Here is a 26,129-nt window from a genome sequence, read left to right on the forward strand (position 1 = left end):
AAGGGGAGCCAAAGAATATTCTCAAGTGTTAGCAGCTGAGTTGTCAATTCAGCCACACCTGGAAACTTAATATCTGTAGCAAGGTATTTAGTAGCAAAATAATATGATAGTAGTGGTAACGGTGGTAAAAGGTAACGGTAGAAAAAGTAATAATTTTGGTGTTTTATAGTGATTGTAACAGTAGCAACGGAAAAGTAAATAAGCGAAGAAAAATATATGGAAATCTCATAGGCAATGGATCGGTGATAGAGAATTATGCCGGATGCGATCGATCATGTAACAGTCATAAGCTAGGGTGACACAGAACTAGCTCCAGTTGATCAATGTAATGTAGGCATGTATTCCGAATATAGTCGTACGTGCTAATGGAAAAGAACTTGCATGACATCTTTTGTCCTACCCTCCCGTGGCAGGGGGGTCCTATTGGAAACTAAGGGATATAAAGCATTAACACATAGTGAATACATGAACTCCTCAAACTACGGCCATCACCGGGAGTGGTCCCGACTATTGTCACTTCGGGGTTGCCGGATCATAACACATAGTAGGTGACTATAGACTTGCAAGATAGGATCAAGAACTCTCATATATTGATGAAAACATAATAGGTTCAGATCTGAAATCATGGCACTCGGGCCCTAGTGACAGGCATTAAGCATAGCAAAGTCATAGCAACATCAATCTTAGAATATAGTGGATACTAGGGATCAAACACTACTAGGGAAAAGCTTATACACAGGATCTTACCAGCAGCGAGTTTTAAAATAAGGCGCTGCTGCAATGTAGCAATAGCGCGCTCAGGAAGTACTCGCTGCTGAAATAGACGTAGCAGCAGCGCGCCTCCTCTAAGCCGCGCTACTGCTATAATTCCCACGACCCCGCCGCGAAGCTAGTTCTAGCAGCAACGCTTTTATTTGGACCGCGCTACCGCTAGGTAGTTTAGCAGTAGCGCATTTGCCTTTAGAGTGCTACTACTAAAACTAGCTATCTCCAACCTGGCCCCCATGCTCTCCTTTATCCGATCCACACTCACACTCACTCCCCCTCAACGCCCCCGTGCGCCGGTCCTCCCCCGCCGGCCGCCGTCGCCCCCGCCAGCCGTCGTCGCCTACCCCTCTTCCCTCTGTGCTGCTGTCAACTCCTCCTCGCTGGTCTCGGTACCGCCCTCCTCCTCCGTCCTCCCTCGACTCGCCGCCGGCCGGCCCCTCCTCGCTCCGCCTTTCTCCTTCGTCCTACTCTCTTCTCCCTCCTCCCTGCTACATTTTAATTTAGTAGGCTAGTTCATATGCAACATTTTGATTTAGTTGATTTAATAGGCTAGTTGATTTAGAACATTTTGATTTAGTTGATTTAGTAGGCTAGTTGATTTAGTTGATTTAGAACATTTTGATTTAGTTGATTTAGTAGGCTAGTTGATTTAGTAGATTTAGTAGGCTAGTTGATTTAGATCATTTTGATTTAGTTGATTTAGTATGCTAGTGGATTTAGTAAGCTAGTTGATTTAGGTGATTTAGTATGCACCATTTTATTGTTATTTTTTGTGTACATGGATAGGTAGATGCTTTTTTGTAATAAGTTATTTTTTGGCAAAATGTAGGTGCCAATTTAGTTAAATTTGCCACTTGTTTTTTTAATCAATTATCTTAGGCAATAGGGGCCAAAATAGATGAAATGTCTTGGCAGGTGGTACCCTTATTTGTTACCCTTATAATTGTCCATAAAATTGCTTCTCGCAGAAGAACCAAAAATATCACATGCTACTGCTTTCTTTCCTGTGAAGAGGATCATTTGTCCTTTGCTCATATTGCTTTAGGAAAATGGTGCCGCCGCCACCACCACTATGTCAACTGTGCAAGTCAAGGTGCGCCAGCAGCCTTGCAACTGGCAAGCTGTTCGGCATCTACTTCCAGGCGAATTTTCGTCATGCGACGGTAACAAATTAGATGAAATGTAACAACTATTTTATTTTTAGTGTTGGCATTACTGCATTGTGTCATTTTGCTTTTTTTACATAGATCGTCCCATGCAATGTGAGGTTGAAATTCAACAAGCTGACAGGAGACACTGTGACATTTGAGGCTCCTGGGGGGGCGTACACTATGGAGGTCGAGAAAGGACGCAATATGTCACATATTTGAGGAGATGGATCGGTCTGTTTTCTCGCCCACATGCGTCTTACTGGCGGTGAGTTGATCATCTTCTCCTTCAGAGAACAAAGACCCAAGCTGGCTGTCATTTATCTCAACCTGGTGGAAGATGATGAAGATGACGAAGATGATTAAGATGACGAAGATGATGAAGATGATGAATATAATGAGGACCCACTCGATGAAGATGATGAGAACCCACTTCATGAAGCCATTTTAGCTCAAAGAATGAGGCTAAGCGAGGAGGAGGTGTGCAACCTATGGGACATAATTCCGCCACGTGATGACTTTGTCGGGGTGGCATTCATGACGCGCTTGACAAGTACCATGGTCAATCGATATGAAATGGTATGTTATACTGACTGTAGTAATTTGATGATATATATATATGCTTTATTGTTATATTTACAAATGCAAATTATCCGATGATATGCTTAGTGAATCCGATGATAAGCTTAGTGTAGAGTCCAATGATATGCTTTGTGGAATCTAGTCGATGATATGATTTAGTGTAGAGTCTGGTCACATGCTTATTAGTGTAGAATCCAAGGAACTATTAATAGTGTAGATAATCCATATATACTTATTAGTAGAATTCATGATTAATTAGTACAAATGCGTAGTACTGTGTCTTTTGATAGTGTAGAAATCTAGACTTAATAGAAATATATTTGCAAGACTATGTGCGAAGCTATTTATTAATTGATATGTTTTTCTTATTCAGAAATTGCCAAAGAACCTATCTGTGAGTTGTGGTATCGAGCCTGATGAAGAAGGCTCAGCTGGACTACGCCTTACCGCAAGGGGCTCCGTCACCACCTGTACTTACCGCATGGACACAGACGGTCGCACACACTTAAACTCAGTTGGGTGGAAGAGATTCCTCGTTGGCAAGAATCTTCGTGTTGGACAGGCCATCCTAATTACTATCAGGAACACCCACCGCCCAGGCTTGAGGATAATGATCGTCGTCGATATCATCTAGAACTATATATGTGTGTGTGGCTATATCATCTAGAACTACATATGATGATTGTTGTTGATATCACATAGAACTACATATGATGATCGTCGTCGATATCATCTAGAACTACATATGATGATCATCGTTGATATCACCTAGTACTGCTTGAGGATGCATGTTGAGTCTATATGAAATTTTTATCTAGTACTCACTCCGTTCCAAATTACTCATCGTGGTTTTAGTTCAAATTTGAACTAAAACCATGATGAGTAATTTGGAACCGAGGGAATACTACCTAGTACCTATAATGCTTTATGGATTTATGAAATTGATATCTAGTAGTACCTAGTATCTTGAAATTACAGTTTATTGAAGCTGAAACGGGGTGGTAATGGTGAAAGATATAGCAGTAGAGCGGGGCTAGGAAATCGCTACAGCTAACTAATAGTTGCGCGTTCCGAAAAAGCGCTACTGATAGAGTCAATAGTAGTAGCGCGGGTATAGACAGCGCTACTACTAAGAGTTAGCTGTAGCGCCTTATTGGTAGTGCGGCCGCTCGCGCTGCTGATAGCCTCAAAACTTGCGCTGCTACTAGGGTTTTCCCTAGTAGTGAAACCCTAACAAAACTAACTCGATTACATGATAAATCTCATCCAACCCATCACCTTCCAGCACGCCTATGATGGAACTACTCACGCACAGTGGTAAGCATCATGAAATTGGTGATGGAGGAAGGTTGGTGATGACGATGGCGACGGATTCCCCTCTCCAGAGCCCCGAACGGACTCCAGATCAGCCCTCCCAAGAGAGTTTAGGGCTTGGCGGCGGCTCCGTATCGTAAAACGCGATGAATCCTTGTCCCTAATTTTTTCTCCCCGAAAGTGAATATATGGAGTCAAGATTGAGGTTGGTGGAGCGTCAGGGGGCCCACAAGGCAGGGGGGCACGCCTAGGGGGGGCAGGCGCGCCCCCACCCTGGTGGACAGGTGGAGGCCCCCCTGACGTGGATCTTCCTTACAGTATTTTTTATATATTCCAAAATATTTCTCCGTTGATTTCCAGGTCATTTCGAGAACTTTTATTTCTGCACAAAAGTAACACCATGGCAATTCTGCTAAAAATAGTGTCAGTCCGGGTTAGTTCCATTCAAATCATGCAAGTTAGAGTCCAAAATAAGGGCAAAAGTGTTTGGAAAAGTAGATACGACAGAGACGTATCAACTCCCCCAAGCTTAAACCTTTGCTTGTCCTCAAGCAATTCAGTTGATAAACTGAAGGTGATAAAGAAAAACTTTTACAAACTCTGTTTGCTCTTGTTGTTGTAAATATGTAAAGCAAGCATTCAAGTTTTCAGCAAAGATTATGAACTAACCATATTCACAATAACATTTAGGTCTCATGTTTACTCATATCAATGGCATAATCAACTAGCGAGCAATAATAGTAAATCTCGGATGACAACACTTTCTCAAAACAATCATGATATGATATAACAAGATGGTATCTTGCTAGCCCTTTCTGAGACCGCAAAACATAAATGCAGAGCACCTTTAAAGATCAAGGACTAACTAGACATTGTAATTCATGGTAAAAGAGATCCAGTCAAGTCATACTCAATGTAAACTAACAGTAATGGATGCAAATGACAGTGGTGCTCTCCAACTGGTGCTTTTTAATAAGAGGGTGATGACTCAGTATAGAAGTAAATAGATAGGTCCTTCGCAGAGGGAAGCAGGGATTTGTAGAGGTCCTAGAGCTCGGTTTTGAAATAGATATGAATAATATTTTGAGCGGTATACTTTCATTGTCAACATAACAACTGAGAGATCTTGATATCTTCCATGCCACACACATTATAGGCGGTTCCCAAACAGAATGGTAAAGTTTATACTCCCCCTCCACCAACAAGCATCAATCCATGGCTTGCTCGAAAAAACGAGTGCCTCCAACTAATAAGAGTCCCGGGGGAGTTTTGTTTGCAGTTATTTTGATTTGATTTGCATAAAGCATGGGACTGGGCATCCCGGTGACCAGCCCTTTTCTCGTGAGTGACGAGCGGAGTCCACTCCTCTTGAGAATAACCCGCCTAGCATGGAAGATACAGACAACCCTAGTTGATACATGAGCTGTTCGAGCATACAAAACATAATGTTTATTTGAAGGTTTAGAGTTTGGGACATACAAATTTACTTGGAACGGCAGGTAGATGCCGTATATAGGTAGGTATGGTGGACTCATATGGAACAACTTTGGGGTTTATGGAATTGGATGCACAAGCAGTATTCCCTCTTAGTACAGGTGAAGGCTAGCGAAAGACTGGGAAGCAACCAGCTAGAGAGCGACAACAGTCATGAACTTGCATTAAAATTAATCAACACCGAATGCAATCATGAGTAGGATATAATGCACCATGAAAATAAACATCGTAGAGGCTATGTTGATTTTATTTCAACTACATGCGTGAACATGTGCCAAGTCAAGCCACTCGAATCGTTCAAAAGAGGATACCACCCTATCATACCACATCACAATCATTTTAATAGCATGTTGCCACCCAAGGTAAGCCATTATAAACTCCTAGCTAATTAAGCATGGCATAAGCAACTATAATCTCTAATTGTCATTGCAAACATGTTTATTCATAATAGGCTGAATCAAGAACGATGAACTATTCATATTTACAAAAACAAGAGAGGTCGAGTTCATACCAGCTTTTCTCATCTCAATAAGTTCATCATATATCGTCATTATTGCCTTTCACTTGCACGACCAAATAGTGTGGAAAATAATAATAGTGCACGTGCATTGGACTAAGCTGGATTCTGCAAGCATTCAATTCAAGAGAGAAGACAAGGTAATAAGGGCTCTTTTGTCAGATCAATAATAATGCATATAAGAGCCACTCAACATTTTCATTATGATCTTCTCCTCTCGACCCCCAAAGAGCAAGAAAAGAAATAAAGCTATTTACACGGGAAAGCTCCAAAGAAGCAAAAGAAGAACGAGAAATCATGTTGGGTTTTCTTTTTAGTTACAACTACAAGCATGGAAAGTAAACTAGCTAAAAGATACAACTATTTTTTTGTTTTTCTTAAGGTTTATTAAACACACAAGAAGAAAGCATAAAAAGGAAAATAAACTAGCATGGATGATATAATGAAAAAGTATGAGGACCGACAACTAGCAATGAGTGTGTCAACATGAATGTAATGTGAGTGAGAAATACATACTCCACCAAGCTTAGGCTTTTGGCCTAAGTTGGTCTAGGCCACGGCTGGCCTGGCGGATATCCAAAGTAATAGTTGGGGTTGTACTGAGAAGGATCCCCCTAGTGCCACTAGTTGGCAATCTCCTCCGGATTCCACTGATAAACAGACTGCCGGTGAGGATCAAATTGTGGTTCCGGCTGTGGCTCTGTAGTTGGTGTGGGGTTTCGGTAGGCGTGAATAGCCTCCGGTGGAACAAGTACTTGCCTGCAGATAAGTCAAACATGGAAGGAGCAGGCAAAGTAATAGTCTCAGGGTGATTTTTATCAAATATCAGCTTGTACTTAAGCATCTTTTCCTTATTCTTAACAATAAAATCTTGTGCTACCATACTCTTATAGTCTAGAAAAACAGGACGCAACAACTTCTCTTCCTTCTCATAATGCCTAATAGGTATGTTAAAGTGTGCAGCGAGGCGTGAGGCGAAGATGCCTCCAAGGACGGGGCCCTTAGTAAGGTTAAGATTTAACCGCTTTACAACAATAGCGCACATACTAAATGTGTCATCACAGAACAAGGCATGGCACAAAATAACAATATCAGGGGCACTAAGGTTGCCACAGTTTCCACGACCAATTAAGCATCTACTAGCAAATATTGCGAAGTAACGTAAAACAGGAAAATGTATGCTAATAATTCTTGCATCGGAAACTTTCATCATTTCCCCTACAGCAATTGTATCAATAAACCCTTCCACATCCTCATGATCTACGCTGCCCTCAAAATGTATCAAACAAACCCGACAAAAATCACGAAGTGACATCTCCTTATGCTCATCATATAAATAAAATTCCACCGTAGGTGGTGAGCTCCTAGCATGGAAATGAAAGTTTTGCACAAAGATATTGATGAGTAAGAGATACTATTCGCGTTGGTCATGGAGGAAGGCGGTGAGGCCTGCATTCTCAGCCAGTTCATAGAAATCATCATAAATCCCGACTGCTCTCAAGAAATCATCACAAGGCCATTCACACGGCCGAACCTCCATGGTGCAATGGAGATTATACTTGGGCTTCTTGTTCTCTTCACTTTGTTTATCCTTCGAACTTCGGCTCGATGAGCCCCTCAAAAATCTCTTCATCCTTTTCTGAAAATATCTGAAATTTTTAGTAACTTCAAAATAAAAGTGAACCAAGCTCAACAAAATTGATAGCAACTACTCCTACAAGTGCCTAGAGACAATATCATGCATCAAAACTACTTTTGACCACATAAATTTGACATGCAAGCTCAAGAACAAGGTCACCTAAGAAGCAAAAATATACAATGAATAAAGCACTAGAACAAAAACTAATTGGACCATTGGAGGAGTCAAATACCAAAGAACAATCCCCCAAAGAAGTTTTGTGAATGGAGCTTTGAGCAAGGAGATCGAAAATGGCAGCAAGATGAGCTTGGGCTCGGGTTTGAGCTGGCTAGTGATGTTTTTGGGAGGAAGAAGGGATGTGTGGTAGCTGGAATAAGTGGAGGGGAGCCACCGTGGGCCCGCGAGGCAGGGGGCGCGCCCAGGGGGTGGGCGTGCCCTGGACCCTCTTGGCCAGGTGCTTGCTCCCCCTGCTGTGTTCCTAGTGCCAGATATTCTCAAATATTCTAGAAAAAATCATATTTAAATTTCAGGGCATTTGGAGAACTTTTATTTTTGGGGTATTTTTTATTGCATGGATAATTCAAAAAACGGACAGGAAAATATTATTTTTGCTTTATTTAATATAAATAACAGAAAGTAAAAAGAGGGTATAGAGAGTTGCGGTTTCTAAATTCACCCATCACATGCTCATCAAAAGGAATCCACTAACAAGGTTGATCAGGTCTTGTTAACAAACTCATTCCGAATAACATGGAACCAGAGAATTTTCGAATAACACTAGGTTACCTCAACGGGGCTATGCATGTCCCCAACAATAAGAATGTCATATTTCTTATTGATAGTAGGAAGAGGAAATTCAAAACCTCCAATAGTAATTGTTGAAAATTTTCCAATAGAATTGATACTATGGACTTGAGGTTGTTTCCTTGGAAAGCGTACCGTATGCTCATTACCATTAACATGAGAAGTGACATTGCTTTTGGTGCAATCAATAACAGCCCCTGCAGTATTCAAAAAGGGTCTTCCAAGAATAATAGACATACTATCGTCCTCGGGAATATCAAGAATAACAAAGTCCGTTAAAATAGGAACGTTTGCAACCATAACAGGCACATCCTCACAAATACCAACAGGTATAGCAGTTGATTTGTCAGCCATTTGCAAAGATATTTCAGTAGGTGTCAACTTATTCAAGTCATGTCTTCGATATAAAGAGAGAGGCATAACACTAACACCGGCTCTAAGATCACATAAAGCAGTTTTAACATAGTTTCTTTTAATGGAGCATGGTATAGTTGGTACTCCGGGATCTCCTAGTTTCTTAGGTATTCCACCTTTAAAAGTATAATTAGGAAGCATGGTGGAAATTTCAGCTTCCGGTATATTTCTTTTATTAGTAACAATATCTTTCATGTACTTAGCATAAGGATTCATTTTAAGCATATCAGGTCAAAAGCATACACAAGAAGATAGGTCTAATCATTTCAGCAAAGTGCTTAAAATCCTCATCATCCTTTTTCTTGGATGGTTTAGGAAGAAAAGGAATGGGTTTCTGAACCCATGGTTCCCTTTCTTTACTGTGCTTCCTAGCAACAAAGTCTCTCTTATCATAACGTTGATTCTTTGATTGTGGGTTATCAAGATCAACAGCAGGTTCAATGTCTACTTCATTGTCATTACTAGGTTGAGCATCAACATGAACATCATTATTAACATTATCACTAGGTTCATGCTCATTACCAGATTGTGTTTCAGCATCAGAAATAGAAATATCATTGGGATTCTCAGGTGTGTCATCAACAGGTTCACTAGAAGCATGCAAAGTCCTATCATTTTTCTTTTTCTTTCTCTTAGAAGGACTAGGTGCATCAATACTATTTCTCTGAGAATCTTGCTCAATTCTCTTAGGATTCCCTCAGGATATAGAGGGTCCTAAGTCATTTTACCACCTCTAGTCATAACTATAACAACATTACGATTTTTCTTACTATTTAATTCATTGATCAAATCATTTTGAGCTTTAAGTACTTGTTCTACTTGAGTGGTAACCATAGAAGCATGTTTACTAATAAGTTTTAGTTCACCTTTAACATTAGCCATATAATCACTCAAGTGTTCAATCATATAAGCATTATGTTTCAATTGTCTACCAATATAAGCATTATAATCTTCTTGCTTAACCATAAAGTTATCAAACTCATCTAAGCATTGGCTAGCAAACTCGGTAGGAGGTATTTTAGCTTTATCATATCTATAGAGAGAATTGACCTTTACTACCTGTGTCGGGTTATCAAGACCATGTATTTCTTCAACAGGCGGTAAATTAATACCATGTATTTATTCAATATGAGGTAAATTCTTAACATCTTCAACTTTAGTACCTTTTTCTTTCGTAGACTTCATTGCCTCTTGCATATCTTCAGGACTGAGAAATAGAATACCCCTTTTCTTCGGAGTTGGCTCTGGAGTTGGTTTAGGAATTGGATCAGGGTTTGGATCAGGATGTGTCCAATTATTTTCATTAGTCAACATATTATTCAATAGAATTTCAGCTTCATCAACAGTTCTTTCCCTGAAAACACAACCAGCACAACTATCCAGGTAATCTCTAGAAGCATCAGTTAGTACATTATAAAAGATATCAAGTATTTCATTTTTCTTGAGAGGATGATCAGGCAAAGAATTAAGTAATTAGAGAAGCCTCCCCCAAGCTTGTGGGAGACTCTCTTCTTCAATTTGCACAAAATTATATATTTCCCTTAAAGCAGCTTGTTTCTTATGAGCGGGGAAATATTTAGCAGAGAAGTAATAAATCATATCCTGGGGACTACGCACACAACCAGGATTAATAGAATTAAACCATATCATAGCATCACCTTTTAATGAGAACGGAAATAATTTAAGGATATAGTAATAGCGAGTTTTCTCATCATTAGTGAACAGGGTGGCTCTATCATTTAATTTAGTAAGATGCGCTAAATTAGTTTTAGATTCATAGCCATAAAAAGGATCAGATTCAACTAAAGTAATTATCTCAGGATCAACAGAGAAATCATAATCCTTATTAGTAACAAAGATAGGTGAAGTAGCATAAGCAGGATCATATTTCATTCTAGCATTCAAAGTTTTTTGTTTCAGCTTAGCTAAAAGTTTCTTAAGATCACTCCTATCATTGCAAGCTAGAAAGTCTCTAGCAGTTTCTTCATCCATAACATAACCCTCAGGAACAACACACAATTCATATCTAGGGGAGAATATTCATCATCACTTTCATCAATATTATCAGTTTCAATAATTTCATTCTCTCTAGCCCTAGCAAGTTGTTCATCAAGAAATTAACCAAGTGGCACAGTAGTATAAAGCATATAAGTAGTTTCATCATAAGTATCATGCAAAGCAGAAGTGGCATCGTGAATAACATGCGACATATCAGAATTAATAGCAGAAGCAGGTTTAGGTGTCGCAAGCTTACTCAAAACAGAAGGTGAATCAAGTGCAGAGCTAGATGGCAGCTTCTTACCTACCCTCGTAGTTGAGGGATAAATCTTGGTTCTTGGATGTTTCAAGTTCTTCATAATGATAAGCAGATATAAATCCCAAGTGACTCAAAGAATAGAGCTATGCTCCCCGGCAACGGTGCCAGAAAATAGTCTTGATAACCCACAAGTATAGGGGATCACAACAATTTTCGAGGGTAGAGTGTTCAACCTATTGATTGATTCGACACAAGGGGAGCCAAAGAATATTCTCAAGTATTAGCAGCTGAGTTGTCAACTCAACCACACCTAGAAACATAATATCTGCAGCAAGGTATTTAGTAGCAAAATAATATGATAGTAGTGGTAACGGTGGTAAAAGGTAACGGTAGCAAAAGTAGTATTTTTCGTGTTTTATAGTGATTGTAATAGTAGCAACGGAAAAGTAAATAAGCGAAGAAAAATATATGGAAAGCTCGTAGGCAATGGATCAGTGATAGAGAATTATGCCGGATGCGATCGATCATGTAACTGTCATAAGCTAGGATGACACAGAACTAGCTCCAGTTCATCAATGTAATGTAGGCATGTATTCCGAATATAGTCATACGTGCTTATGGAAAAGAACTTGCATGACATCTTTTGTCCTACCCTCCCGTGGCAGCGGGGTCCTATTGGAAACTAAGGGATATTAAGGCCTCCTTTTAATAGAGTACCGGACCAAAGCATTAACACTTAGTGAATACATGAACTCCTCAAACTACGGTCATCACCGGGAGTAGTCCCAACTATTGTCACTTCGGGGTTGCCGGATCATAATACATAGTAGGTGACTATAGACTTGCAAGATAGGATCAAGAACTCTCATATATTGATGAAAACATAATAGGTTCAGATCTGAAATCATGGCACTCGGGCCCTAATGACAAGCATTAAGCATCGCAAAGTCACAACAACATCAATCTCAGAACATAGTGGATACTAGGGAGCAAACCCTAATAAAACTAACTCGATTACATGATAAATCTCATCCAACCCATCACCGTCCAGCAAGCCTACGATGGAATTACTCACGCACGGCGGTGAGCATCATGAAATTGGTGATGGAGGAAGGTTGATGATGACGATGGCGATGGATTCCCCTCTCCGGAGCCCCAAACGGACTCCAGATCAGCCCTCGCGAGAGAGGTTAAGGCTTGGCGACGGCTCTGTATCGTAAAACGCGATGAATCCTTCTCCCTGATTTTTTTCTCCTCGAAAGTGAATATATGGAGTCAAGGTTGAGGCCGACGGAGCGTCAGGGGGCCCATGAGGCAGGGGGCGCGTCCCCACCCTCGTGGAAAGGTGGAGGCCCCCCTGATGTGGATCTTCCTTCCAGTATTTTTTATATATTCCAAAATAATTCTCCGTTGATTTTCAGGTCATTTCGAGAACTTTTATTTCTGCACAAAAATAACACCATGGCAATTCTGCTGAAAACAGCGTAAGTCCGGGTTAGTTCCATTCAAATCATGCAAGTTAGAGTGCAAAACAAGGGCAAAAGTGTTTGGAAAAGTAGATACGACGGAGATGTATCAGGAAGTGGCCGTCCAGCTTCTGCTGAATGGCGGGTTCTGGGCCTCTTCTTCTCCGGCATCATCGTCCATACCGTCGATGTCCTCGGAGTCGTAACCAAGTGTGTCGGTCAAATCCTCGATCATGGCTATGAAGTGGGTGCCGGGTGGGAAGCAAAATTCTCCACTGTCAGCCCCTAGTTCGAACCGGATATAGTTCGGCTGTGAGTCCTCCGCCAAGGACAGGTTCTTTAATGAGTTTAGCACATCGCCCAAAGGCGAGTGCTGGAAGATGTCTACGGAGCTGAATTCAAAGATCGATAAACGATCAAGTTCGGCATTCGCGGGCTCACGCGGTTCTGAACTTACGGCCGGAGACGAGTCCGGAGTTCCGGTGACAAAGACGTCGTGAGAGGTCAAATCTATGTGCGGCTCCAACACTGTGGAATCTATGGCCTCCGTGGTGGGGTTGATCCTCCCGTCCTTGGACAGCGCAGTCTGCTCTGGATCTAAGGCTAGAGCGGTTACAGGAGTAATCTCCTGGATGCGGTCCGATGACAGATTTAGGTCATTATCATCGGGGTGACCAGGAGCAGCTACCATGGTCTCAAATCCGACGAAGATCAAGTATCCACGGATGTCCGCAACGTAGTTCAAGCTCCCAAATCTGACCTGATGGCTAGGGGTGTAGCTTTCGATCTGTTCCAGATGGCTGAACGAATTGGCCCGCAGTGCGAAGCCGCCGAACACAAAGAATTGCTCGGGGAGGAAAGTTTCTCCATGGACCGCGTCATTATTGACGATTGAAAGGGACATCAAACCTTTTGGCGACAGCATAGTGGAACTCTCAATGAAATCACTAATGTCAGTGTCAAACCCGGCGGATCTTGGGTAGGGGGTCCCGAACTGTGCGTCTAAGGTCGATGGTAACAGGAGACAGGGGACACAATGTTTTACCCAGGTTCGGGCCCTCTCTAGGGAGGTAATACCCTATGTACTGCTTGATTGATCTTGATGAATATGAGTATTACAAAAGTTGATCTACCACGAGATCGTAATGGCTAAACCCTAGAAGTCTAGCCTGTATGACTAGGGTAATGAGTATCTTTACCAGACTAAGTCCTCCGGTTTATATAAGCACCAGGAGAATCTAGGGTTAGACAAGGTCGGTTACAAAGAAAGGAATCTATATATCCGGTCGCCAAGCTTGCCTTCCACGCCAAGGAGAGTCCCATCCGGACACGGGTGCAGTCTCCGGTCTTTGTATCTTCACAGCCCATCAGTCTGGCCCATGGCTAACAAGCTGGACGCCTGAGGACCCGTTAGTCCAGGACTCCCTCAGTTCACCATCTCCATGAGTAGCTAGTACAACTAATGTTTTTGGTGTTTCATGTTCCATATCCATAACTAAAGATAGAGAACAAGTCAGAACAAAAAATAAAAACTACTTAGCGATAAAGCAAACAAGCACACGCGAGAATATTCACCCCACGCTCTTGCTCCCCGGCAATGGCACCATAAAAAGGTCTTTATAACCCATAAGTGTAGGGGATCATTTGTAGTCTTTTTTGATAAATAAGAATGTCGAACCCAACGAGGTTCTAAAGATAGAAGAAATATTCCCTCAAGTTCTATCGATCAACTATACAACTCTACGCACACTTGAAGTCAGCTTTACCTAGAACAAGAATAAAACTAGAAGTAGTTTACAAGAATAAAACTACGAATAAATTACAAAGTAATAAAACTATATAGCTTTTGTCAACAAGAAAGTCATTTGTCCCTAGGCAATCGATAACTAGACCGGTATTCATTCCTGCAATTTTATATGAGGGAGAGGCATGAGCTAACATACATTCTCTACTTGGATCAATGCACTTATGATTGGAACTCTAGCAAGCATCCGCAACTACCAAAGATCCTTAAGGTAAAACCCAACCATAGCATTAAGTATCAAGTTCTCTTTACTTCCATACGCAATAGCCCACTTACTCAGGTCTGTGTATTCTGTCTCTCAAGCCACCCACTATAAGTGAATTATGAACATATTGCAATACCCTACAGCAGGGATTCCTCACATTTTCATGACATGGAGGGCACTGTAGGACAACACCATAATAAAATATACACTCATACAAACCAAGATCACGATTAACCTATGGGACAAAACGGATCTACTCAAACATCATAAGATAGCCATAGATCATTGGGAAATAATATATAGTGTTGAGAACCATGTTTAAGTAGAGATTACAACAGGGAGAAGGGGTGTTACACCGCTTCATAGAGGGGGAGAGAGTTGGTTTTGATCGTAGCAAGGTTGTTGATGTAGATCGCTGTCACAATCCTTGCCCCGGCGGCACTCCGGTGCCACCGGGAGAGAGGGGGAGAGAGCCCCCTCCTTGTTTTTCCTTGGCCTCCCCCTAGATGGGCGGAGAGTTCCCCCTCTAGTCCATGGCCTCCATGGCGGCGGAGGGGCGGGATCCCCTCCGAGATTGGATTTCCCTCTTGGTTCTCTTCTGTTTCACGTTCCTGTTTTCTGGCCGAAAACCGTCTCTTATATTCCTGGAGATCTATAACTCTGATTGCGCTGAGATTTTAACATGACTTTTTCCTTGATATAAGCTTCCTTGCACCCAAAGTAGATCTCCAACCGACGTTCGTGCTGGGCACACCACACCACCACGTGCCTGGGCTTCCTGGCGCGCCCAGGTGTCTTGTGGTGGCTGTGGGCCCCCGTTTGCGTTGTTTCCACCTCACAAAAATCACATATTTTTCAAAATAAATCTCCATACATTTTTATCGCGTTTGGACTTCATTTGATATGGATATTCTATGAAATAAAAACATGCAAAAATAGGAACTGGCACTGGGCACTGGAGTAATAGGTTAGTCCAATAAATCATATAAAATATTGGCAAAAGAATGTGAAAGTTGTGTAATATTGGCATGAAATAATCAAAAATTAGTCATACGACGGAGACGTATCACCCTCGTCCATCCCTCCCTCCATCCGACCCTATCCCTCCTCGACATGGAGGGGCTCCTAATAGTATTTAGCAAATGCAATATGTTCAGATTTTTTTTACTAATTTTGCTCATATATATGAACCATAGATGTTCATATATATGAGCCAATTTCATCATTAGAGCACTAAATTGGTTTTTTGAGTACAATAGAATGTAGATATATGTAACCCTAGGTGTTCATATATATGGGTCGATGAAATTAGGTTTTTTTGTAATGCTTCGATAGATAGATGGATAGACAGATGGATTAAACTAGGTTTTTTATTAATGCTTTGTATAGATAGACGGATGGATGGATGTTAGTTTTAGAACTTGTTTTTTTAGTAAATGTAGGTTTTTTGAATCAGCATAGTAATGTTTAGTTGATAGATTATAGGGTTTCACTAAGTCCTAGAATGAGGATAATAATGTTTTTGTTTATATTTTCTTTTTGCAGAAATCAAGGAGCCCCTGCATCATCTTCGCCGTCGTCCTTGTCACCGACCCCCTCCGACCTCGAGGTGAGACTAGCCAAATCCCCATCTCGATGACGATGTAAATGTTTTTATAGATGTAGTAGAGTACTAGATGAGTAGTTGTGGCAATTTGACGTAGTAGAGTAATAGAATGTAGATTATTTCCATGGAATAGAAAATTTTCAATGTAGGTCTTTCAAATGTGATGGAGATTTAGACATGTGATAGTACTATTGTGTACTACTAGTGCTTGCCCAAGTGGCCTATGTTTTGCAGGGAACACCTCCGAGCTAGTGACCTATGTTTTGCCGGAGTGTTGATTAATTTCCATTTTCGCAAGTTGAGGCGCTCGATATGTCCTTTTTAGCAAAGGTCATGCCAAATTTTCCATGAATTTTGGCATGACTTGTGCTAGAATATGTAGGAAATATCGAGTGCCTTGGATTTGCTATAAAGATAATTAAACGCCATTTCGAGTTGACATTAAGTCTATCGGGGCTCCATACATGATAGTCAAAAAATTAGTGAGGGAAAGTCTCCACAATATATGAGAGAAGAAGAATACCGACTGTTGTCGTGGCGGCGCTTCTCCTTCTTCTCCTTGTGCTAGACCACTGTTATGCACTAGGGGAAGGAGGAGTAGCGACCATCATTGACGGTTGAAAAATCAATGACAGAGAGTGTCCACCATATATGAGAAGAAGAATCCCAACTGTTGTCATGAGGAGAGCTTCTTCTTCATTCGAAGGTGCTAGACATTTTGGTGTAATGCACTTTCGAATGAAAGTAGGAGCTTCCATCACCGACGGTCGCGAAATGACAGAGAGAAAGAATCCCGACTATTGTCGTGGGGGTCGATTCTCCTTGATTCCCGTGTGCTAGACATTTTGGTATAATGCACTCGGGGACGAAGGGAGGAGCGGCCATCACCGATGGTCGAATATATACACCACATGAGCTGAGAGTTTTCTAGAAAAGACTCGACAGACCGATAGTTAACCCGTGATGAATAATGGTCTAATTTAGTTTTTGTAGTACACATATTGAATTTTAGAAGTTTAATCTTTGAATTATGAACATAGGAAATGTCTAACGACGACGATAGGATCCGGGAGTGCGACTACGGCGGCGACTACCGGGGTCTCCGCGACAGGCCTCACCTTGTAGACGGTCGGCGCTTCAGTATTAAGATCCACGAGACCTTCGATGTTGAAATGGTGCGCTTCAATATCATGGCAAGATTTTTCCTATTATGTCACCAGTGCAGTTTTTCCATATATTCTCCTTAAGCTAAACTACATTTTGCTAATTAAGTATTTTATTATGATGTTCTTCAACAGAAACTCCCGATGGGCTGTATACCTAGTCTTATGCAAATGAAAGGTGACGTGAGAATTGTTAGCTTATAGCAAGGTTGGCCTACGATTCACCGCAGTGCATACATGATTCATCGAATAGATGTCATCCTCACAATCAAAGACTAGAGAAAAGTTTTGAATGATCACAAAGAACTACTTAGGGGCAACATCAAGCGCAACCCACAAATGGGAGACAGGTTCATCTGTATGCTCCATAATGGAGAATCAGGGGTTTACCTGTTTTATGTTATTTTACCTTCGAGAGAGTAGCACGTCTTAGGTACTTATGTGCTACATTGTGCTAGAATGATGAGCTAGTTCTCATATGACTATGATGATGAATTGTTATCATGATCATGATGATGAGTTATGTGCTACATTATGCTAGAACGATGAGCCAGTTCATATATGATCATGATGTTGTGTTGTTATTATAATGATGATGATGATGTATGAGTTCTTATATGAATATGATGATGAGTTATTATGATCATGTTGAGTTATTATATCATTGGTGGGAGAAACATAGATTAGATTCATGTGACCAAAAGTTGGATGGTCGTCCCACTAATCCAAATTTTGGTCACATGATACTAATCCGTGTTTCCTCCACCTATTGATATAATAACTCAACATCATCATAATGATATAACAATCCCTTAATTGCTACTATATCAAAATTTGTATAACGATGAAAAAATACAAAGGAATATGCAGCAATTTTTTCCGGAAACTGCTACTAGTAGCGAGGGTTGTGATTTTAGCAGCAGCGTGTCTTACTAACAAATGCTACTACTAGCTACATTTATCAGTAGAGCGAGAAAAACGCGCTAGTAATAAATGTTAGTTGTAGCGCCATAGCAGTAGCGCGGCGCCCCATGCTACTGATAGGCCTTAGACCCGTGATAATGCTAGGCTTTCCCTAGTAGTGGACGCCCATTCTCAACCGCACTGCTTTCTTCCTCAGGCCCTTGGCTAGTATCTTCAGCCGTCGATCGAAGAGGGTGGAGGAGGTACCCATACTCTAACGGCAACCATGACGGGAGAGAGCATGGAGGGAGTAGTTGGCACGATGGCGGGCACAACTCAATGGACGATGTGGTTCCCTTTCCGCTTCCGCGTCATGCCGGTGTCGGAAGGAGTTGGGGTGGTGGCAGGGAACATAGCCGTGGGAGGCGCGACATGACGAGGTAGCAATGAGGGCGGCGGCACATGAAATCCGCCGACCGGTGGCTGTGGGTACTCCATGTAGTTGATTGGGGGAATGTGCTACCTCTTGAGCTTGCGTTGGTTTTTCCCTTGAAGAGGAAAGGGTGATTGATGACCACAAGTGTAGGGGGTCTATCATAGCCTTTTTGATAAGTAAGATTATTAAACCCAACGAGGAGCAGAAGGAAATGATAAGCTGTTTTTAGCAAGGTATTCTCTGCAAGCACTGAAATTATTGGTAACAGATAGTTTTGTGATAAGGTAATTTGTAACGGGTCAAAGTAATAAAAGTAAATAACGTGCAACAAGATAACCCAATCCTTTTTGTAGCAAAGGACAAGCCTGGACAACCTCTTATATAAAGGAAAGCGCTCCCGAGGTCACATGGGAATTATCGTCAAGCTAGTTTTCATCACATTCATATGATTCGCGTTCAGCACTTTGATAATTTGATATGTGGGTGGACTGGTGCTTGTGTACTGTCCTTCCTTGGAAAAGCATCCCACTTATGATTAACCCCTATTGCAAGCATCCGCAACTAGAACATAAGTATTAAGGTAAACCTAAACATAGCATGAAACATATGGATCCAAATCAGCCCCTTACGAAGCAACGCATAAACTAGGGTTTAAGCTTCTGTCACTCTAGCAACCCATCATCTACTTATTACTTCCCAATGCCTTCCTCTAGGCCCAAAGAATGGTGAAGTGTCATGTAGTCGACGTTCACATAACACCACTAGAGGAAAGACAACATACATCTCATCAAAATATCAAACGAATACCAAATTCACATGACTACTTATAGCAAGACTTCTCCCATGTCCTCGGGAACAAACGTAACTACTAACAAATCATATTCATGTTCATAATCAGAGGGGTATTAATATGCATAATGGATCTGAACATATGATCTTCCACCGAATAAATCAACTAGCATCAACTACAAGGAGTAATCAACACTACTAGCAACCCACATGTACCAATCTGAGGCTTCGGGACAAAGATTGGAAACAAGAGATGAACAAGGGTTTGAGATGATATGGTGCTAGTGAAGATGTTGATGGATATTTACCCCCTCCCGATGAGAGGATTGTTGGTGATGATGATGGTGATGATTTCCCCCTCCCGGAGGGAAGTTTCCCCAACAGAACAGCTCCGCCGGAGCCCTAGATTGGTTCCGCCAAGGTTCCGCCTCGTGGCAGCGGAGTTTTGTCCCTTAAGCTTGCTTATGAATTTTTTTCTCGACAAAAGACTCCATATAGCCAAAGATGGGAATCAGAGGGCTACCAGGGGGCCCACGAGGTAGGGGGCGCACCCATGGGGTAGGGCGCGCCCCCACCCTCGTGGACGATGGGTGGCCCCCTCTGGTACTTCTTTCGCCCAATATTTTTTATATATTCTGTAACGTGCTCCTGTGAAGTTTCAGGACTTTTGGAGATGTGCAGAATAGGTCTCTAATATTTGCTCATTTTCCAGCCCGGAATTCCATCTGCCGGCATTCCCCCTCTTCATTTAAACCTTGTAAAATAAGAGAGAATAGGCATAAGTATTATGACATAATGTGTAATAACAGCCCATAATGCAATAAATATCGATATAAAAGCATGATGCAAAATGGACGTATCAACTCCCCCAATCTTAGACCTTGCTTGTCCTCAAGCGAAAGCCAAAATCGAAAATATGTCCACATGTTTAGAGATAGAGGTGTCGATAAAAATAAAATACGGACATGAGGGCATCATGATCATTCTTAGAACAACAACATATATATATATATATATATATATATATATATATATATATATATATATTGTCATATGATCTCTTATGCTAAAGTAACAATTCATTCACATACTCAAGTATGAATCAGAAACTTCATTGAAAACTAACAAACTATTATCTCAGTCATTGAAGCAATTGCAATTTATCATAACATCGGAAAGAGTCAATATAAGAGCTTTTCAGCACGTCGACATACTCAAATATCATTTAGTCTTTCTCAATTGCTAACACTCGCGCAATACTTATGGGTCTGAAGTTTTAATCGGACACAGAGAAAGATAGGGGCTTATAGTTTTGCCTCCCAACCTTTTACCTCAAGGGTAATGTCAACAATAATAGTTCATGAAAACTCACATCCAATTAGCTATATATATCAGGATCTTTCCAACACAATGCTCTTGCCAAAGGATAAAATGTAAAGAGGAAAGGTGAAGATCATCGTGACTCTTGCATGAAGTATAAGACAAGAATACAAGATAGGCCCTTCGCAGAGGGAAACAGAGGTTGTCATGTACTTTTATGGTTGGATGCACAAAATCTTAATGCAAAAGAACGTCACTTTATATTGCCACTTGTGATATGGACCTTTATTATGCAGTCCATTGCTTTTATTTCTTCCACATCACAAGATCATATAAAGCTTATTTTCTCCACATAAATCATACATATTTAGAGAGCAATTTTTATTGCTTGCAACGATGACACCTTACTTGAAGGATCTTACTCAATCCATAGGTAGATATGGTGGACTCTCATGGCAAAACTAGGTTTAAGGATATTTGGAAGCAAAAGTAGTATCTCTACTTGGTGCATAGAATTTGGCTAGCATGAGAGGGAAAGGCAAGCTCAACATGTTGGATGATCCGTGAGAATATAATTTATCTCAGATGTAAGAAACATAACCCATTACGTTGTCTTCCTTGTCCAACATCAACTCTTTAGCATGTCATATTTTAATGTGTGCTCACAATCATAAAAGATGTCCAAGATAGTATATTTATATGTGAAAACCTCCCTTTATTTATTACTTCCTATTAATTGTAACGATGACCAAAGCTATGTTTGTCAAGTCTCAACAACTTTCATTCATCATACTCTTTATATGTTAAGTCATTACTCTCCATAAGATCCATATTATCCCTTTAATTCTTTTTATTCTTTTTCTTTTATTTTATTCCCTCAAGATCATAGTAAGATAATCAAGCCCTTGACTCAACACTAATATTTATTATATATAGCTCACGGACTCGATTACATAGAAGGATCATAAAGCAAAACTCAAATCTAGATCATACTAAAACTTTATTCTACTAGATCAAGATATTACCAAAAGGATCGAACTAAGAAAAACGATAAAGATAAAAGTGATGGTGATACGATACCGGGGCACTCCCCTAAGCTTGGCAGTTGCCAAGGGGAGTGCCCATACCCATGTGTTTATGTCTCCTTCCTCGGAGGTGGTGATGATGGAGTTGTTGATGATGTGGGCTTGTCGTCCATCTTCCAAGGCATAGGCTCACCATCTTAGAAGGGAGATCGAGTCTCCGGGATCCTCAAATCTGCAGCCAAACTCATCCTCTTGAATCTATATTCATACTCATAGTTTTGGTTTTGGAGGTCATAGATCTAGGCTTGGAGGCGCTCGATTTTCTCGTGAAGCTTGAAGATAGCCTCCCCAATGTTCTTGTCATCCAGCTTGTGGTTGTTGGTGAAATCCATGATCATTGTATGATTGGAGTCGAGTCCACATTCAACCATCGCCTGGCACTTGAAAACTTGTTTCTCCATTGCCTCAAGCCTTGTCTCCATGCTTCCGGTCCTCCTTGGTCCCTCAACATCACGAATGTGCAGCAGCCCCTCACGCATCTCAATGGTTTGAGGGTGTTGCAGCACCTCCGCGAGGTAGGGGTTGATGACCTTTTCAAAGAACTTGTCCTTGGGGGCACTTGAGGACGCCATGGCGATCTAGATCTGTCAGAAAAACAGCTCGAAACAAATACATAAGATATTTGCGTGATACGGTGGTCAAAACCTTCGGGATATTATATAATGAATTTTTACCAACCAAAAGAAGTACCGTGCAAGAAAACGGAGTCCGGAGAGCACATGAGGTGCCCACGAGGCAGGGGGCGTGCCCCAGGGGGTAGGGCGCGCCCTCCACCCTCATGGAAGCCTGGTGTCCTTTCCGGACTGCTTCTTATTTTCCTATTTTCTTAAATATTCCAAAACGGAGAAAATTTTCCATTAGAACTGTTTTGGAGTCGGTTTACTTACCGTACCACGTACCTATTCCTTTTCGGGGTCTGAAACATTCTGGAAAGTGTCCCTTATGTATTCCTCCGGGGTTACGGTTTCAATAACATTAGTTTCAACATTTATAGGATTACCTGAGATATAATGTTTAATTCTTTGACTGTTCACCACCCTCGGATTCGTGCCTTCGAAGTTGTTGATTTTTATGGCACCGGAATGATAGACCTCCTCGATGACATAAGGACCTTCCCATTTAGAGAGAAGTTTGCCTGCAAAAAATCTTAAACGAAAGTTGTATAACAATACATAATCACCTATATTAAACTCAAGTTTTTATATCCTTTTGTCATGCCATCTCTTAACTTTTCCTTTAAATAGTTTGACATTCTCATAGGCCTGGGTTCTCTATTCATCAGGTGAGCTAATGTCAAAAAACCTCTTCTCACCAGCAAGTTTGAAATCATAATTGAGATCTATAATGGCCCAATATGCCTTATGTTCTAGTTCAAGAGGTAAGTGACATGCTTTACCATAAACCATTTTATATGGAGACATACCCATAGGATTTTTATATGCAGTTCTATAGGCCCATAATGCATCATCATGTTTCTTGGACCAATTCTTCCTAGATCTATTAACAGTCTTTTGCAAAATTAATTTAAGCTCTCTATTGCTCAGTTCTACTGGACCACTATACTATGGGTGATACAGAGATCCAATTCTATGATTAACATCATACTAGCAAGCATTTTACGAAAGGCACCATGAATAAAATGTGAACCACCATCAGTCATTAAGTATCTAGGGACTCCAAACCTCACAAAAATAACTTCTTTAGGCATCTTAATAGAGGTGTTATGATCAACACTACTAGTTGGAATAGCTTCTACCCACTTAGTAACGTAATCAACATCAACTAAAATATGTGTATACCCATTAGAGGAAGGAAACAGACCCATATAATCAAAGCCCCAGACATCAAATGGTTCAACAACAAGTGAATAATTCATAGGAATTTCTTGACGTCTACTAATATTACCAATTCTTTGACATTCATCACAAGACAAGAAAAACTTACGGGCATCCTTGAAGAGAGTAGGCCAATAAAAACCGGATTGCAATACCTTATGTGCAGTTCTGTCTCCAGCATGGTGTCCTCCATAAGCCTCAGAGTGACTCTTGCGTAGGATCTGTTCCTGTTCATTCTCAGGTACACAACGTCTAATAACACAATCTACTCCTTCTTTATAAAGGTGTGGGTTATCCCAGAAGTAATGTCTTAAATCATAGAAGAACTTTTTTCTTTTACTGGTATGTGAAACTAGGTGGTATAAACTTAGCAACAATATAATTAGCATAATCAACATACCATGGAGCAGTACGAGAAGCATTTATCACAGCTAATTTTTCATCGGGAAAGCTATCAACAATAGGTAGTGGGTCATCAAGAACATTCTCTAACCTAGACAAGTTGTCTGCAACGGGGTTCTCAACTCCCTTTCTATCAATAATATGCAAATCAAATTCTTGTAGTAGTTGGACCCATCTAATAAGTTTAGGTTTAGCATCTTTCTTTTCCAGAAGATATTTAATAGTAGCATGATCAGTGTGAACAGTTACTTTAGAATCAACAATATAAGGTTTGAACTTATCACAAGCAAACACAACTGCTGGAAATTCTTTTTCAGTAGTAGCATAATTTCTTTGAGCACTGTCTAGAGTTTTACTAGCATATTGAATAACATTTAATTTCTTATCAACTCTTTGTCCTAGAACAGCCCCTACAACATAATCACTAGCATCACACATGATTTCAAATGGTAAATTCCAATTAGGAGGCTGAACAGTAGGTGCAGAAATTAACGCTTTCTGAAGTATTTCAAATGCTTCTACACAGTCATCATCAAAAACAAAAGGAACATCTTTTTGTAAGAGATTAGTCAGAGGCCTAGAAATTTTAGAGAAGTCCTTAATCAACCTCCTATAGAAACCGGCATGACCAAGGAAACTTCTTATACCTTTAATGTCCTTAGGACACGACATCTTTTCAATAGCATCAACTTTAGCTTTATCAACTTCAATACTTCTTTCAGAAATTTTATGCCCCAAGACAATGCCTTCATTAACCATAAAGTGGCACTTCTCCCAATTCAAGACAACATTAGTTTCTTCACATCTCTACAAAACTCGATCAAGGTTGCTTAAGCAATCATCAGAAGAAGTTCCATAAACGGAGAAATCATCCATGAAAACCTCAACAATCTTTTCACAAAAGTGAGAGAGTATAGCAGTCATACATCTTTGAAAAGTAGGAGGTGCATTGGATAAACCAAAAGGCATATGTCTATAAGCAAAGGTACTGAAAGGGCAAGTGAAAGTTGTCTTTTCTTGATCCTTTTTGGCACAGGTATTTGAGAGAAACCAGAATAACCATCTAGAAAGCAAAAATGTGTGTGTTTGGATAATCTTTCTAGCATTTGATCTATAAAAGGTAAAGGGTAATGATCCTTTTTAGTAGCTTTATTTAATTTGCAGAAATCAATTAACATTCTATAACCTATAACAATTCTTTGTGGGATCAATTCATCTTTATCATTAGGAACAACAGTAATACCTCCCTTCTTAGGGACACAATGGACATGACTTACCCACTAACTATCAGCAACGGGATAAATTATACCTGCCTCCAGAAGGTTTAGTATTTCTTTTCTTACCACTTCTTTGATCTTAGAATTTAACCGTCGTTGGTGATCAACAACCGGTTTCGCGTCTCTCTCTAATTTTATTTTGTGCTGGCATAGAGTGGAACTAATGCCCTTAAGATCATCCCAGAGTATATCCAATAGCAGCACGGTGCTTCTTTAGAGTTTTTAATAATTTCTTTTCTTCATGCTCTGAAAGGTTAACACTAATAATAACAGGATATATCTCTTTCTCATCAAGATAACCATATTTAAGAGTACCAGGCAATGGTTTAAGCTCAAATACAGGATCACCCTTAGGTGGAGGAGGATCCCCTAGGATTTCAATAGGCAAGTTGTGTTTCAAAATAGGTCCCTGTTTAAAGAGTACTTCATTTATTTCCCTTCTTTCATTCATAAACATATCATTTTCATGGTCTAGCAAATATTGTTCTAAAGGATCATTAGGAGGCACGGCAATAGAAGCAAGACCAATAATTTCATCTTTACTAGGCAATTCTTTATCATGGAGTTGTCAATGAAACTTAGCAAAATTAAACTCATGAGGCATATCCCCTAAACCAACAGAAACATTATCCTTATTGCAGTCTATCTTAGCATTAACAGTATTCAAGAAGGGTCTACCAAATATAATGGGAGAAAAGTCATCTTGTGGGGAACCAAGAACAAGAAAATCAGCAGGATATTTAACTTTCCCACACAAGACTTCAACATCTCTAACAATCCCCACTGGTGAAATAGTGTCTCTATTGGCAAGCTTACTTGTAACATCAATTTCCTCTATCTTAGCAGGTGCAATATCATGCATAATTTCTTTATATAAGGAATGAGGTATTGCACTTGCACT

This window comes from Triticum dicoccoides, chromosome 1A (genome assembly GCF_002162155.2).
Source record: "Triticum dicoccoides isolate Atlit2015 ecotype Zavitan chromosome 1A, WEW_v2.0, whole genome shotgun sequence".
Classification (NCBI taxonomy): domain Eukaryota; kingdom Viridiplantae; phylum Streptophyta; class Magnoliopsida; order Poales; family Poaceae; genus Triticum; species Triticum dicoccoides.